This window comes from Polypterus senegalus, chromosome 12 (assembly GCF_016835505.1).
Source record: "Polypterus senegalus isolate Bchr_013 chromosome 12, ASM1683550v1, whole genome shotgun sequence".
Taxonomy (NCBI): Eukaryota; Metazoa; Chordata; class Cladistia; order Polypteriformes; family Polypteridae; genus Polypterus; species Polypterus senegalus.
This window is the reverse complement of record NC_053165.1, coordinates 35,250,247-35,265,181: the sequence shown is the minus strand read 5'-3', so window position 1 is coordinate 35,265,181 and position 14,935 is coordinate 35,250,247.

Sequence of the window (14,935 nt, the reverse complement as noted above, 5' to 3'; positions counted from 1 at the left end):
TTCAGAGTGTGAGAGTGACAAGCACATTTCTGCACTTCACCCAGGACCAGCACCTTGGACTCATAAACCAGACCTCTCGCCAGATTATGGCGGGGAGGAAAACGCCATACAACCTTCAGAAGTCACCTCTCGCTGCACTCAAGTCTGTAGGAGTGGTCTCAGTGACAGATCCTGCTCTAAGATCTGCTTAGTCATAGTCTATCCAACCAACCATCGTGACAGAGCCTTGAAAGTCTATGCTATCCTTGATGAGCAGAGCAACAGATCACTAGCCCGTTCTGAGTTCTTTGATGCCTTCAACATCCATGGTCCCACCTCTGCATATTCTCTTAGGACTTGTTCTGGGGTTTCAGAAGTTTCGGGGAGAAGAGCCTTTGGCTAACAAATTGAGTCGCTGGATGGGAAAGTCAGTCTTCCTCTTCCTAGTCTTTTGGAGTGTAATGACATCCCAAACAACCGGTCAGAGATTCCGACACCTGAAGTTGCTCTGTTTCAACCACACCTGAAGCTTATTCCAGAACTTGAAACGAAGGCTTCTATTATGCTTCTACTTGGACGGGATATCATTAGGGTCCGTAAGGTTCGGAAACAAGTGAATGGCCCACATGACGCCCAGAAGCTTGACCTGAGATGGGTTATAGTTGGCAATGTCTGCTTGGGCAATGTTCATGTGCCCACGAGTGTGAACGTATTGTACACTAGCTTGACAAAGCAAGAATGTCCATCTATCTTTGAGCCATGCCCGAATGTCTTCCATGTAAAGGAGAAATATAGCCACTCTCAGCTTTACAATATTTCCCCAGCGCTCTCTACAGGTAAACTTAATGGCAATCAAGAAAACAAGCAGTTGGGCTCCACAGTGTTCCAACAGACAAGTGACGACAACAAAGTGGCCCCTTCCATCCAAGACATTTTATTTCTGCGAATAATGCAACAAGGTCTCAAACGAGATGACAGCAACAGCTGGGTAGCCCCACTACCAATCAAGACACCTAGACAGCGCTTGCCTGATAATAAAGTTCAGGCTATGAACCGTCTCTTGTCACTAAAACGCAACTTGGACAGAAAGTCAGAAATGAGACAGCATTTCCTCACGTTCATGGAGAAAATGTTTAAGAATGGTCATGCTGAAGTAGCACCTTCACTTAGAAAAGAAAAAGAGCGACGGTTTCTACCTATCTTTGGTGTTTATCATCCAAAGAAGCCTGATAACATCCGTGTAGTGTTCGACTCCAGTGCCCAATTCAATGGAGTGTCGCTCAACAATATTCTGCTAACAGGACCTGATCTGAACAATACTCTTCTTGGAGTCCTCATCCGTTTCCGAAAAGAAGCTGTGGCCATAACAGCAGATATTGAACAAATGTTTCACTGTTTCCTCGTAAAAGAAGAAGATTGCGATTTCTTGAGGTTCTTGTGGTTTCAGGACAATGACCTGTCCAAAGACATTATCGAGTACCGTATGAGGTTTCACGTCTTTGGGAATAGTCCCTCTCCGGCAGTTGCCATCTACGGTGTTAAGCAGTCTGTAAAGGAGGGTGATCCTGAAGTAAAGCATTTTGTGAACCGTGACTTCTATGTAGATGATGGTCTGAAATCTCTCCCTACAATGGAAGCAGCAATCAGCCTTCTTAAAAAGACACAAGACACACTCTCTGAGTCTAACTTGAGACTACATAAAATTACCTCAAATAAGAGAGAAGTCATGGATGCATTCCCATCACAAGACCATGCTGCTGATCTGAAAGATTTGGATTTCGAATCTGACCTTCACTCCTTACAACGCACCTTAGGTCTTAACTGGGACCTTAAGTCTGATACCTTTAACTTTGGGTTGGCCAGCAAAGAAAAGCCCTTCACTCGTCGGGTTATCTTATCAACTGTGAACAGCATCTATGACCCACTGGGTTTCATCGCTCCAGTTACAATTCAAGGAAAAGCCATTCTTAGAGAGCTTATGCAGCAGAATAGTGATTGGGACTCCCCTTCCTGATGAGAAGGAAGAGATGTGGCACATGGAGGCACTCACTAAAGGATCTGAGCAGCCTTAGGATTTCAAGGCCTTACACGAAAATTTCCCCTTTAGATGCAACTCATCGTGAGTTGTGTGTTTTCTCTGATGCATCGATTAAAGCAATTGCTGCAGTCGCTTACCTCAAACTGACTGACACGGATGGAACCAGCCATGTTGGCTTTATCATGGGAAAAGCAAAGCTCACCCCACGTCTTGAACATACAGTGCCCAGGCTAGAGTTATGCGCTGCAGTTCTAGCAGTGGAACTAGCCAAGCTCATCTCCTCAGAGATTGACATCCACCTAGACACTACTACTTTCTACACGGACAGCAAAGTAGTACTGGGATATATTTATAATGAAACTAGGCGTTTTTTGTATATGTTAGTAATCGAGTCCTGTGAATATGAAGATACTCTCATCCAGAACAATGGCAATACGTACCTACAGATCAAAACCCGGCAGATATTGCTACAAGGTTTGTCACTCCAGCCCACATTCTAGACACCAGCTGGCTACCTGGACCAAAGTTCTTAAAGCACCCTTCTCAAGGAACTTTCATATTGAAGAACTTTCAACTTGTAAATCCTTCATTGAATACAGAAATCCACCCTCAGGTTCTTACTTTGGATACGACTGTGATGAGCGGACAACTTGGGTCCCAGCGTTTTTCCAAATTCTCTAGCTGGAGATCACTAACTCGTGCCATTGCTCGACTTATTCATATTGCTCGGCTCTTTCACAAGAATCCTGAAGCCAGGCCCAGCAGCTGCAGAGGCTGGCACTACTGTGATGCAGTATACTCAGTTGAAGATCTCTCACAATCTAAGAGGATCATAATACGTTCAGTTCAGGAGACAGTGTATGCTCAAGAGTATACCAGTTTACAAAGGAAGGAGAAGCTTCCCAGGGGCAGTGCTCTTAAAACTTTAGACCCTATCATTGATGCACACGGCCTCATCAGAGTAGGAGGCCGACTCATTGCAGCAGAGCTTCCATATGATGAAAAAAGACCCCTCATTATTCCAGGGAAGCACCATGTAGCAAACCTTTTGGTCAGACATTACCATGACAAAAATTCAGCATCAGTTTACAGAAGGTGCCATACGTACTGCTGGACTCTGGATAGTTGGTGGTAAGAGGCGCGTGAGCAGCTTCATTCATGGATGTGTTACGTGCCGCAAGCTTCGTGGGTCACCTCAGATACAAAAGATGTCCAACCTTCCAGCAGATCGTCTTTCCATAGAACCTCCATTTACAAATGTTGGCCTGGATGTTTTTGGTCTATGGACTGTGACTTTGCGTCGCACAAGAGGTGGACTTGTTCAAACGATGGGCTGTGATATTTACCTGCTTAAGTGTGAGAGCTGTACATATTGAGGTTATAGGAACTCTTAACACTTCAAGTTTTATCAATGCACTCAGACGTTTTCTTGCCATCAGAGGTCCAGTGAAACTTATCCGTTCTGATTGCGGAGCTAATTTCATCAGTGCTTGTAAAGAGTTGAAGATTTCCAGTAACATTGACAATCACACTATTGATAAGTTCCTTCAGGATGAGGGCTGTGTTTGGAAATTTAATCCTCCCCATGCCTCTCACATGGGAGGCTCTTGGGAAAGGATGATTGGGATAGCAAAAAAGATCTTAAATTCTATGTTCCACCAACTTGGTCCTTCGAAGTTGACTCATGAAGTACTAACCACCTTACTGTCAGAAGTAGCCACTATTATCAACTCTAGACCTCTTGTTCCAGTATCTACTGATCCAACTAACCCTATGATTCTTACTCCAGCAACTCTTCTCACCCAGAAAGTAAATCCTCTTTCTCTCCCTGCTGGCGATTTTGGGTTCAAAGACCTGCACAGACATCAGTGGCGCGAAGAACAGCACCTGGCTCAAACTTTTTGGGACAGATGGAAAAAACAATACCTCTATTTACTCCAACCACGTGAGAAATGGCAGTCCCCCCAACCAGACATTCAGCCTGGAAGTGTCGTGCTACTTAAAGATGATCATCTCAGAGGAAATGAATGGCCCCTGGGAATGGTCACGCAAGTTTTTCCCAGCGAAGATGGTAAAGTCCGTAAGGTGGAGATTAAAGTCTTTAAGAAAGAGGGGACAAAGTTTTTTATTTGGCCTGTCACTAAGACTATCCTCCTGCTTGCTCCTTCTGAAAGACCACTATAAATATGTTATTATTGACTGTTCAGTAGTGGCATTTAATCACTTCGGGAATGGCCAGGATTGCTTGGGTTAAATCCTGTTGGGGGGTCAGCTCGTCACCGAGGTTAAGGGCAGGTGTGCAGGCGAATAGGGAGAGGGACCCATGCGTCTCAGGAGATTCCTCCCTTTCTTTCCAAGGTTTTAACAAATTTACATGATAGATCCTCTCTCGGCCAATGATTTGGTTGTTTAACCAAATAATCAACGAGCCCCTTTCTTTCTTTAACCTCGTATGGTCCTTGCCAGTGAGCTAGTAATTTAGAGTGGGAGGTAGGAACGAGCACCATCACTCGATCCCCCGGGTGGAACTCCCGGAGTACCGAGTTATGGTTGTAGCATCAAGCTTGCGCTGCTTGCGCACGAGTCACGTGTTCCTTTAGGAGTGGCCTGATTTTATTGAGCCTGTCGCGCAGTTGCGCCACATACTCTAATATATTCGTGGATGGTAGGGCCTCTGCTTCCCATCCTTCTTTTACTATATCCAATATTCCTCAGGGTTGTCATCCATATAATAACTCAAACGGGGAGAAATCAGTGGAGGCCTGGGGTAATTCCCGGTAAGCAAAAAGCACAAGGGGTAATAGTTGGTCCCAGTTCCTACCGTCTGCGCTGACTACCTTGCGTAGCATCTGTTTAAGAGTCTGGTTAAACCGTTCCACCAACCCGTCTGTTTGCGGGTGATAGACAGACGTCTTCAGGTGCTTAATAGGGAGTAACCTGGCAACATCCCTGAATGTATCTGAAGTAAAGGGCGTACCCTGATCCGTGAGGACTTCTTTGGGTATACCCACTCTAGAAAACAGGTTGACCAATTCCAGTGCGATATTTTTGGTATTAGCGGAGCGCAGAGGAACCGCCTCTGGATACCGGGTTGCGTAGTCAACCATGACTAATATATATTTATAGCCACGGTTAGAGGGTTCCAGGGGTCCGACTAAATCCACCCCTATTCTTTCGAAGGGAATATCAATAAGTGGAATGGGGATGAGAGGAGCACGGTCCCTCCTAGGAATCTGGTGAATCTGACACTCCGGGCAGGACTGGCAGAAACGCCGGACCTCCTCATTAATCCCGGGCCAGTAAAAGCGGAGCTTTATCCTCTCCAAAGTGTTCTCAGCCCTGAGGTGGGCGCCTAAGAGGTGGGCATGGGCTAATTCGCATATCTCCCGCCAGAAGGTACGCGGAACTAGCAACAATTTCTGCACCTCACCCTCGTGGGTCGCAACTCGATAAACCAGATCGTTCTCCATAACGAAAAAAGGTTTGCATGGTATGGAAGCGTCAGCCTGTGGGCCACAGGGGACAACGATAGCATTCCGAGCAAATCTTAGGGAGTCGTCATTCCAATGTTCCCTTTTGAATGACGCCAGCGTGGATCGAAATTGCTGTTCTAGGCTATTCAGAGGATCCTGTGTGTCAGCACAGATACTTCCGAGTCATGGTCTATCGCCAGAGAAATGTCCCCTGGAGGACCTGCGTCATTAATGTCTACCCTAGCGCATGGCATGGGGACCACAGAAAGGGAGCCCTGCCCCTTCATAACCAGACCTGATGAGGCCCCGGGAGCGATGTAAGTTCTACCGCTGATTCTGTGTGACTATTCTTGTCCCAAAATCACCAGAAAGGGGGTTCGGGTAACACAGCGACTGGTAAGCGAGTCAGGACCCCTTTCCAGGTGATGTAACACTCCGCGGAACGATAAGACTTGGTCTTCCCATGTACACAAGTGACTTGTAAATATTGTGTTAACCACTGTCGCGGTAAAACATAACGGCGAGCGACAATAGTAATGTTGCTGCCAGAATCAAAAAGAGCCCTCACAGCATGCCCATTCACTAACACCGCTCCCATATTAGGACTTGCCAGGGGATGTGACAGGGCACAGTACCTCTCTGTTGTAGCCCAGGTACAATCCATTGGCTCCGTGTTGAGCGGGCACTTAGGTAGTAGGTGGCCGACCTCACCACACATGAAACAGCGCGGGGAGTCCATTTTCTGTAATGCATTTAATTTTGCTTGCTTTTCAGTGTCATAAAGCTGTTGATTTTACTTGAAATAGTCTTTTTGCACGGCAGTTGGAAAGTTGCATCACCTGACGCTAACTGTAGCACATTTTCTAACACCCTATCTTCCACCACTGTTAGAGGTCTACAGTCCAAAGCAATCCATTTTGCGAGAGAATTTGTAAGTTTGACCGATGCTGACTTATTAATTTTGGTCCTGAAGCCAGTCATTTCGTTAGGTTTGGGCTGCCGACACCTTTTGGTGGTACTCAAACTCGTACTGCTAGTGCTAACAGCATACGCAGTTTCTGTGCTCGCTGTAACATGTTTTGCATTTAGATGGTACCATAAGGTTGAAGTGCTTCCGTGGTATGCAAACTCCTTTTGCATAGTTTGCACAAAACCACGCTTTTACCAAGGCTTCCGTCGGGTAGTCTTTTGAAATGAAATTTGCCTCCGATCAATCCTAGCAACGCGCTTTCTTCCAACTCTTACATTTTTGTAGCTCTGATGTATGCATCAGTGTAATCGATGTACCAGGAAATCATGCATTGACAAAAGTTCCCCTTTGCTTGGAATGCAAAGTGTGATTAAATGCGTTATTTTTTTTAACGTGTTATGGAGTACATGCATCGAAGCTTCTCAGCTGTGCTTGTGCTAAGAAAAGGAAACATTTTAAAAATAACGTAACATGATTGTCAATGTAATAGTTTGGAGGATGTGTTATGTTCAAGTTATATTCCGTGTTTGTCAACCGTTGTAAAGATAACAGGTTTCATTCATCGAAGTGTTCACCACCCAAATCGGTACTCGTGAATGTAAGATGTTCAACAGGCATTACAGGTATTAAGTTGTGGATTTGCCTGGGAATATTTAGCGGTAGCGTGTGTATGAACTTAATTTAATCTTTTCCAGTCCTGCAAAGTCAGTTGACGTGAGCCACTTGGAGTACATGCATCGAAGCTTCTCAGCTGTGCTCGTGCTATCTCGTGCAATCTCGCGATGTCCACGGCTTTATTTAATGTTAGCTAAGACCCGGCACTTAAAAGTTTCTTGCTACAGCTCCCCTTTCCAGGTGATGTAACACTCCGCGGAACGATAAGACTTGGTCTTCTCATGTACACAAGTGACTTGTAAATGTAAATGCTACAGCTCGTTTATACCTCGTGTCTTCTCATTAAACTTGTATCTCACGAATACTGTATTCGTCGTAGGCATGACAAACGGCAGCGGGAGCATGTCTATAAACTTAATTTAAACTTGCGGTTCACACCATGCTTTTTTTCCACAGTAGCTGCACTTATGAATATGCTTGTATGCGTCACTCGCTTCATAATCTTTTGCTGCCTTCTCAATTGTGAAATGTGTTTTTTGTTCAGCGCTCTTTGGAGCTCTTCGTTGTTCTCTACGTACTTACGTAGGAGGCGTGATGCTGCGGCACGCAACTCCACCTCACACGGCGACGAGCTCCGGCTATGGCCGTATATATGGTCGAAAGGCTCCAGTTATGATCGTTACGTGTAGAATTTCAAAATGAAACCTGCTTAACTTTTGTAAGTAAGCTGTAAGGAATGAGCCTGCCAAATTTCAGCCTTCTACCTACACGGGAAGTTGGAGAATTAGTGATGAGTGAGTCAGTGAGGGCTTTGCCTTTTATTAGTATAGATGAAGAGGCAAGCTTACTGTGTTACTGCAAGTATCTGGCAGTGGAAGATCATGAATTGCCAATTGCAGTAATTTTATTGTCAGTCTTGGATAAAATTCCAGTGGAGGAATCAGCTTTACTTTGGATGCAAACATGATATTCTCCAGAATATTTTCCAGTTGCAGAACTAATGTGCTTAATTGGAAACACTAATTTTGATATTAATTACAACTACTATTAACATATTAGCAATTAAGTAAATTAAGTAAAGGAGTTTTTCACTGTCTGGATTTGTGACATCTTAAATATATGAGAAACATCTTATTTGTCACAGATTCATTTAACAAAATGTTTGTAGTAGAACCGTACAGTAGGTCCATTGTGGACAACAGCCAAAGGAATTATTCATCAAATTATAAAATGCTAATCAATTGCAAGTGTTAATATATCTCTGGATGCTTTCAAAGTTCTCTTTGCCATTCCTAATACATTTAATCCAAAAAAAGAGAGGAGAGCCAAGAACATGGGCTAAAATAGAGAAAAAAAAGAAAGGAAGGGAAAATATTATTTTTAGCCAATATAAATGTATATTCTAAAATTTTATAAAATATATCTTTACATATTTTAAAAATTATCTCAACAAACTCTAAGTAAATATTAGATTTTTTCCAACTTCAAATAGTATAAGACATCAGTTACAAAATGACTTATAAAACGTGGGGGGGAGCCCTTCCAGTTAAGTAAGATAAGTCTATGCCCTATTATTGTGATATAGGCTATTACAATCAATTTGCCTTCCATTTTAAGTCCATCTGGGTTTACACCAAACATAGCTGTTAATGTGTTACGAGTGATTGTGACACCAAGGCTGTCTGATAAGCATTCAAAGATTTTTTTGTCCAAAATGATGTTAATTTGGTACACTCCCAGAACATGTGGCCCAGTGACCCTAGAGCTAGATTGCAATGCTCGCAGGTGGGAACTTGCCCTGGATACATTTTGGACAATTTTAAAAGAGACAAGTGTGATTGATGAAAGATTTTAAGTTGAATTATTGAATGTTTTGTGCATATAAGGCTAGAATGTATTCTATGTAATGACTGTCTTCCACTCCTTTTCTGAGATATTGTTTGAAAGATCCTTTCCCCACCATATCCTAGGATCTTTGAAAGTAAGAGATTTTGAGACAGTGTTGAGATGCTCTCAAGACTGATGAGTATTTCTTCTGGAATAGAAATGAGTGGGAGGTATGAAAAGTTGGGCAGGTTTATGATTTATGAATTGAAAGAAGTGGAGAAAATGTGTGGCCAGAAAGTTAAATTTGAAACATAATTGTTCGTAAGATACAAAAACATTATTTATACATAGTTCTCTAAGTGTTTTTACCCCAGACGTTTTCCAGAGATTGTATACTATGTCGGTATGATAGGGTTGAAAGAGGTGATTATCATGTAGAGGAGTAACAGATAAAAGCTTTTCTGCCTTGAAGTACATTCTGCATTGATTCCATATTCTGAGTGATTGATGGACAATTGCATCACTGGTACATTGATAATAACTAGTATTTACTGGAGCACAAAGCAGGGCATATAAAGGAGTACAGCAAGATTTAGTTTTCATTGCAGACCAAGCTCGTGTATATTCATCAATTTGTGTCAATTTCCAAGTCTTTATAGCTTGTATATTTGCCGCCCAGTAATAGAATTGCCTTTTGAATGCGTGGACATGTCAAATTCCAGATTATCATGTTTCCTCGAAAATAATTACCGTGTTTCCCTGATTATAGGGCATCCCCAACAATTAGGGCACCCCCCATTTTTTAAAAATTGGTCAGAATAAGGCACCCCCCCGCAAATAAGGCCCACTAAGGCCCCCCACCGATACCTTTGCTTGCGGTTGGTATTCGGCTCTCTTCGGCTGGTATGGTGGGGGAGCTGTGGGGAGCTGCGTGTGATGCCTCCGGCTTCAGTGCGCTAGTGATGTGTCGTTCGCGAACGAGCCGGCTCTAAGAGCCAATGCTTTGAAGTGAACGAGAGGAGCTGATGCCCATTGATAAGAGCCGAAGCTTTAGCCGCTCCTGCTCAGCTCTGCTGAAAATCCATTCGGCAGGGGCGGGACTATATTTATATGGGCACACAGAACATTGGCTCATAATGCCGGCTCGTTCACGAACGACACATCGGAATAGGAATTATGTGAAGGAAGGAAGGGGGACAGACGCTCCGAAGACAGCGATTGTTGGTACAGGCCAGGTACACAGAGCAACACTGTCGCTCTGTGTACCTGTTGCTGTGACAGACGAGGAGCCAGATTTAAATGCAAGCGCATCGTGAAGAAAAAAAGAAGAGTGAAGAAATGAGTGAAAGCCGAAAAAGAAGCAGCATCTGTCTGCATTTCAGTGATACTGGGAACTGCAAAGCTAAGTGCAGAATTTGTAATATGAAAATATCCGTTAGAGCAGTGTCAACAACAAACCTGCACAGACATATAAGAACCTCCGACCCATCTGTGCAACTGGAGGAGAGTGTGCCCTCTCTTCTGCCATCCACTGACCCTGGAAAAGAGCTAAGTACTCCTGCTGCAGTGCTGGTAGGAAGACTTTGCATTGTCTCTACCGGTACGAGCAGGCTACCTTGATAAGAAGTACTCATTTAAGGACAGTGCCATTGCTAAACATGAGAGATTTGGTCCACTGGTTCTAAAAGAAATAGTATTTCACCTGGAAATTCAGAGTGGGGATTGTTATGAGGATGTTCCAGAAGATGATGACTTGGTTGTCATTGAATAAATGTGTAAATGTACTGTACAATACCGTAGATTGTTTTACATATGGTAGAAACAATACCGTAGTAACAACAAATTGTTTATGCTTGTTTATGTTTACAAGTCTGGTTATGCTGGTTTGTGATGACAACTACCGTTATTACTGTACCATATACAGGTAATAAATTTCCTTTTTTTCAACAAATGTGTATTGTAGTCTTCTTCATGGAAAAATGAGCCACCCCCTGAAAATAAGACCTGGGCATATTTTGGCATTTCAAAAAATATAAGACAGTGTCTTATCATCGGGGAAACAGGGTATTAACTAGTGACTGGGAGCCCAATCGAATCGGACTACAAATTCTACGTTTGTGGAATCCATACTTTCTCTGCAAACAATTATTTGTTTTTTAAGTCCTTGAAATGATTTTGTTATCATGATTTGTGCTTAAAATAGACCTTTTTGGCCAATGTAATGAAGAGCTTCCTGTTTAAATCGGGCCATGAGATGTGAAATCAGCTCTTCGGCGCGCCTCATTTGATTTTTTCCGGCAAACAAATTTTCAAAACAAACCGTATTTTACGACTCTAATCTGTGCTGGAGTAATAATTATGTTGCCGTGGTCATTTTAGATCTGAGATCAGCTAAAATGTAAACAATGACTGTTGTTAATACCCAGCCGTCATTACTCAGTTTGCCAATAGATGTCAGAAGGACGGATGCCAAAACCGAACTGCCCAAAGATAGATTTCGGTGTACCAAACAAATGGCGATATGTTCTAAATTACTTACGGTTCTGGAGCTGTCGAAGGGTTTAAGTCAGTCGACGATATTAGTCCTGGAAAGTACACCCCACCAAACCAATGTTCGAAAAATCAACCAAACTTACTGTTATCTGCTCAAAACAACACCGACATACTATACTTGGCCATTCAGCGGCGTCACTGAAGCATTCGAAGATTCTTAGCCAACCATGCAATACTGTGTCCGCGTTTGCCACGTTATGTTCTAACTACAAAGGCAGAGTCCCATTGCATGGTTCTAATTTGTACTGAGTCCAGGTATTGATGCGAAAACCATACATACGGATAGTATCAAATTATATATAAGGATTATTATTAATATTTATTAATATAAATTAATTATTAATTTTTCCTCCAAAAGAAGCACTAGGGCTTATTTTCAGGGGATATCTTATATTTATTCATGTACAACAATATATATTTATCCAAATACAATCATGTCATCTTCTTCTGGAATATCGTCATAACGCTCCACATTCAAACCCTGAATTCCAGCCTGAATTTCTTGCTAATCCAGCTGCTTTTAGGATCCTCCTGGATTGATGTGCGTGCTTCAATGTTTGATGAATGATTCAATGTGGTGAAGCAAAATGCCGACATACAAATTCATGTTGCTTTTATATTCAAGCTTTGCATATTCCCCAAAGTAATGACATGATACATTTTAAAAGTCTCACATACCACCTTCTTTTTTTTTTTTTGCACTTTCACAATACCGTCAGACTTTACGGCGGCGTATTTGAGCCACAGATAAAAAAATAAGGATATAATGAAAATGTCTATTTTGTGATTAAAGTGGAAATTTCATCTTTAAACTCGAAATGTCCACTTTAACCTCGTAGTTTACTTTATCATTAAAACAGACCGTTGTAAACATCATCTTAAAACCAACCCAGTTGTTAATTGTTGAGGCTTCCTCCTGACCTGACATCAGTGGCAAGCAGCAATAGATCGCCACACAGAAAGTCAAAGTGAACTTTATTGTCATCTCAACCATATACAAGTATACAGATAGATGAAATTGTGAAGCTCAGGGTCCACAGTGTAACAACATGACGTGCAAATAATAAATTAAAAATAGAATTAAAATTTAAATTTAAAATTAAAGCACAAACAAGACAAAGAAGTAGCAGCAATATTGACGTGTAGTTAGCAATATGAACATTGATGTAATGTATGGTATTTGCAATCTAGATACATAAATATAGTCAATAGATATGTAATATAATAAATAAATAAATAAATAAATAATAGATATAGATAATACAGAAATTATCAGTGTATGATAATAGTTGTTTAAGACATGTGTAAACAATGACAGGTCAGAATGTTTCAAAGCAGAAGGATATCAAGAGTGTCAGTATGAGATTTTCATTTTTTTTTTCTACATGCACACTTTGTCTTTGCAGGAAAAGTTTCTTGCATGTTTAAAGTTCTGTTTTTAGAGGTGGTTGATGCAGTGTGGAAGATCCCGGGGGTAGCATGGTGTTAAGGAGTCTGACAGCTTGGGGGTAAAAACTATCCTGCAGCCTGGTAGATCTGGCTCTGATGCTGCAGTATTAAGTTTATAATATTCCAGCTCTTTGCACATTTACAATTCTTAGATTTATACTTGATATTATTTTCATGATGAAATGCATTAAAATATGTACAGTATATTACATTTTACAGATAAATTGTTAACTTTGTTTAAATAATGAATACTGTTAATAGTTACACATATGGGGGTGGCACGTGGTAGAATGGTAGCGCTGCTGTCTCTCAGGGAGTCATGTCCCTTGTGATCCCTGCCTGGAGTTTGCTTGTTTACCTGGTGGGTTTCCACAGTGTTCTCAGTTTTCCATCCAAAGACATGAAGGTCTGGGGATCCGGTGAAGCTACAATGATGTTAGTGTATGTATGTGCTTCACCTTGTGATGAGCTGATGCCCCATCCAGGGATTTTGTTTCTGTCTTGCACCGATGCTGCTGGAATGGGTACACCCCCGAATTGATGGATGTGATCATTAAACATCCTTTTCAGGGATATTGTGGCAAGGTGTCCTCAGAATTTAATGGATGTTTCGGGCACACATATTGCATCACGTGAAGTATAAACCTGGCCCTAGGCGCCTTACTGTTCAGCTGACAATCTTGACTAGGGCTTATTTTTGGGGTAGGGCTTATATTACAGAGCAGCCTGAAAATCATGCTAGGGCTTATTTTCAGAGTAGGGCTTATTTTCGGGGAAACATGATAATAAGGTTATAATTGAGTCTAGATTTGTCAGTGTATATAGGGATACTCTGAAATAGAACAAGAACCTTGGGAAGGATGTTAATCTTTATAGTACTGATTCTCCCTGCTAATGTGAGATGTTCACATTTTCACATCTGTTCACATTTTGTTTGATTTTTTTCCATGCTGATAGCAAACTTGTGTTGGAAAAGATGTTTATATTTACTTGTAATGTTTACCCATAGATATTAAACTGTTCTGATAAAATGAGCAGTTAAATGTCCAATCTAGTTCAGACAGCTTGGGTGTCACAATTTCTCCAAATCCACTAACAGCTGTGTTTGGTATACCTACAGATGGGCTTAAAGTAAATTGCCTTTACTTCAGTATTGGCACATAAAGTTATCTTGCTCAACTGGAAGAATCCTAATTCACCTCTTTTCAGTCATTGGGTAACCGATGTTATATACTGCTTGAAATTGGAAAAAATTAAATACTCACTTAGAGGATCTGTGCAAAACTTTGTTTAAAACCTGGAAGGATCTAATTAATAATATTTTATAATAAGCATTTAAATTGAGGAAGTGGATTCTCTTCCCCTTTTTATTCTATGTATTTACTTACTTATCTTTTCTACAATTAAAGTTTCACTATGTTGGCCTGGCTCTCTTTCTCAAGAGTGAGGGTTGACTTGATTTGAACCTAGATTTGTAAAATTTGACTTGCTTGTATGGAATGTTGTTTGATTTTAATAAATTTAATAAAATGTTTAAAAAAGTCCCATCTAGTATGATGTACTAGAGAGTTCACTGGAAAAGGCACACTTTTATTCAAATTGATTTTGAGTCCAGATATCTTTTGAAATTCTGCTAGTGCATTAAAAATAATGGTAAAGATGCTTGTGGGCCTGATATATACTGTACCATGTCATTTTCATGTGCTATATTCTTTCTAAGTTGTTCTCTGATAATCCCCTTTACCTATAATGCATTTTGAACATGAATGGCCAATGAATCAATGGAGATTGCAATGCAATAGTGATAGTGGGCACCATTTTTGTGTACTACATTCTAGTTTGAAGTGATTTTAGATGATGTGGTTAATACAGACAGGGGCTTCTGTACTGGTACAAAGTGATTTTATCAATGCACATATATTTTGGCCAAATCCAATTTTTTTGCAGTGTTGTGAATTGGTTAGTCCCTTTCAACTCTGTCAAAGGCTTTTCTGCATCCAAAGATAAGAAAATCTCTGGTGTGTTAGATTT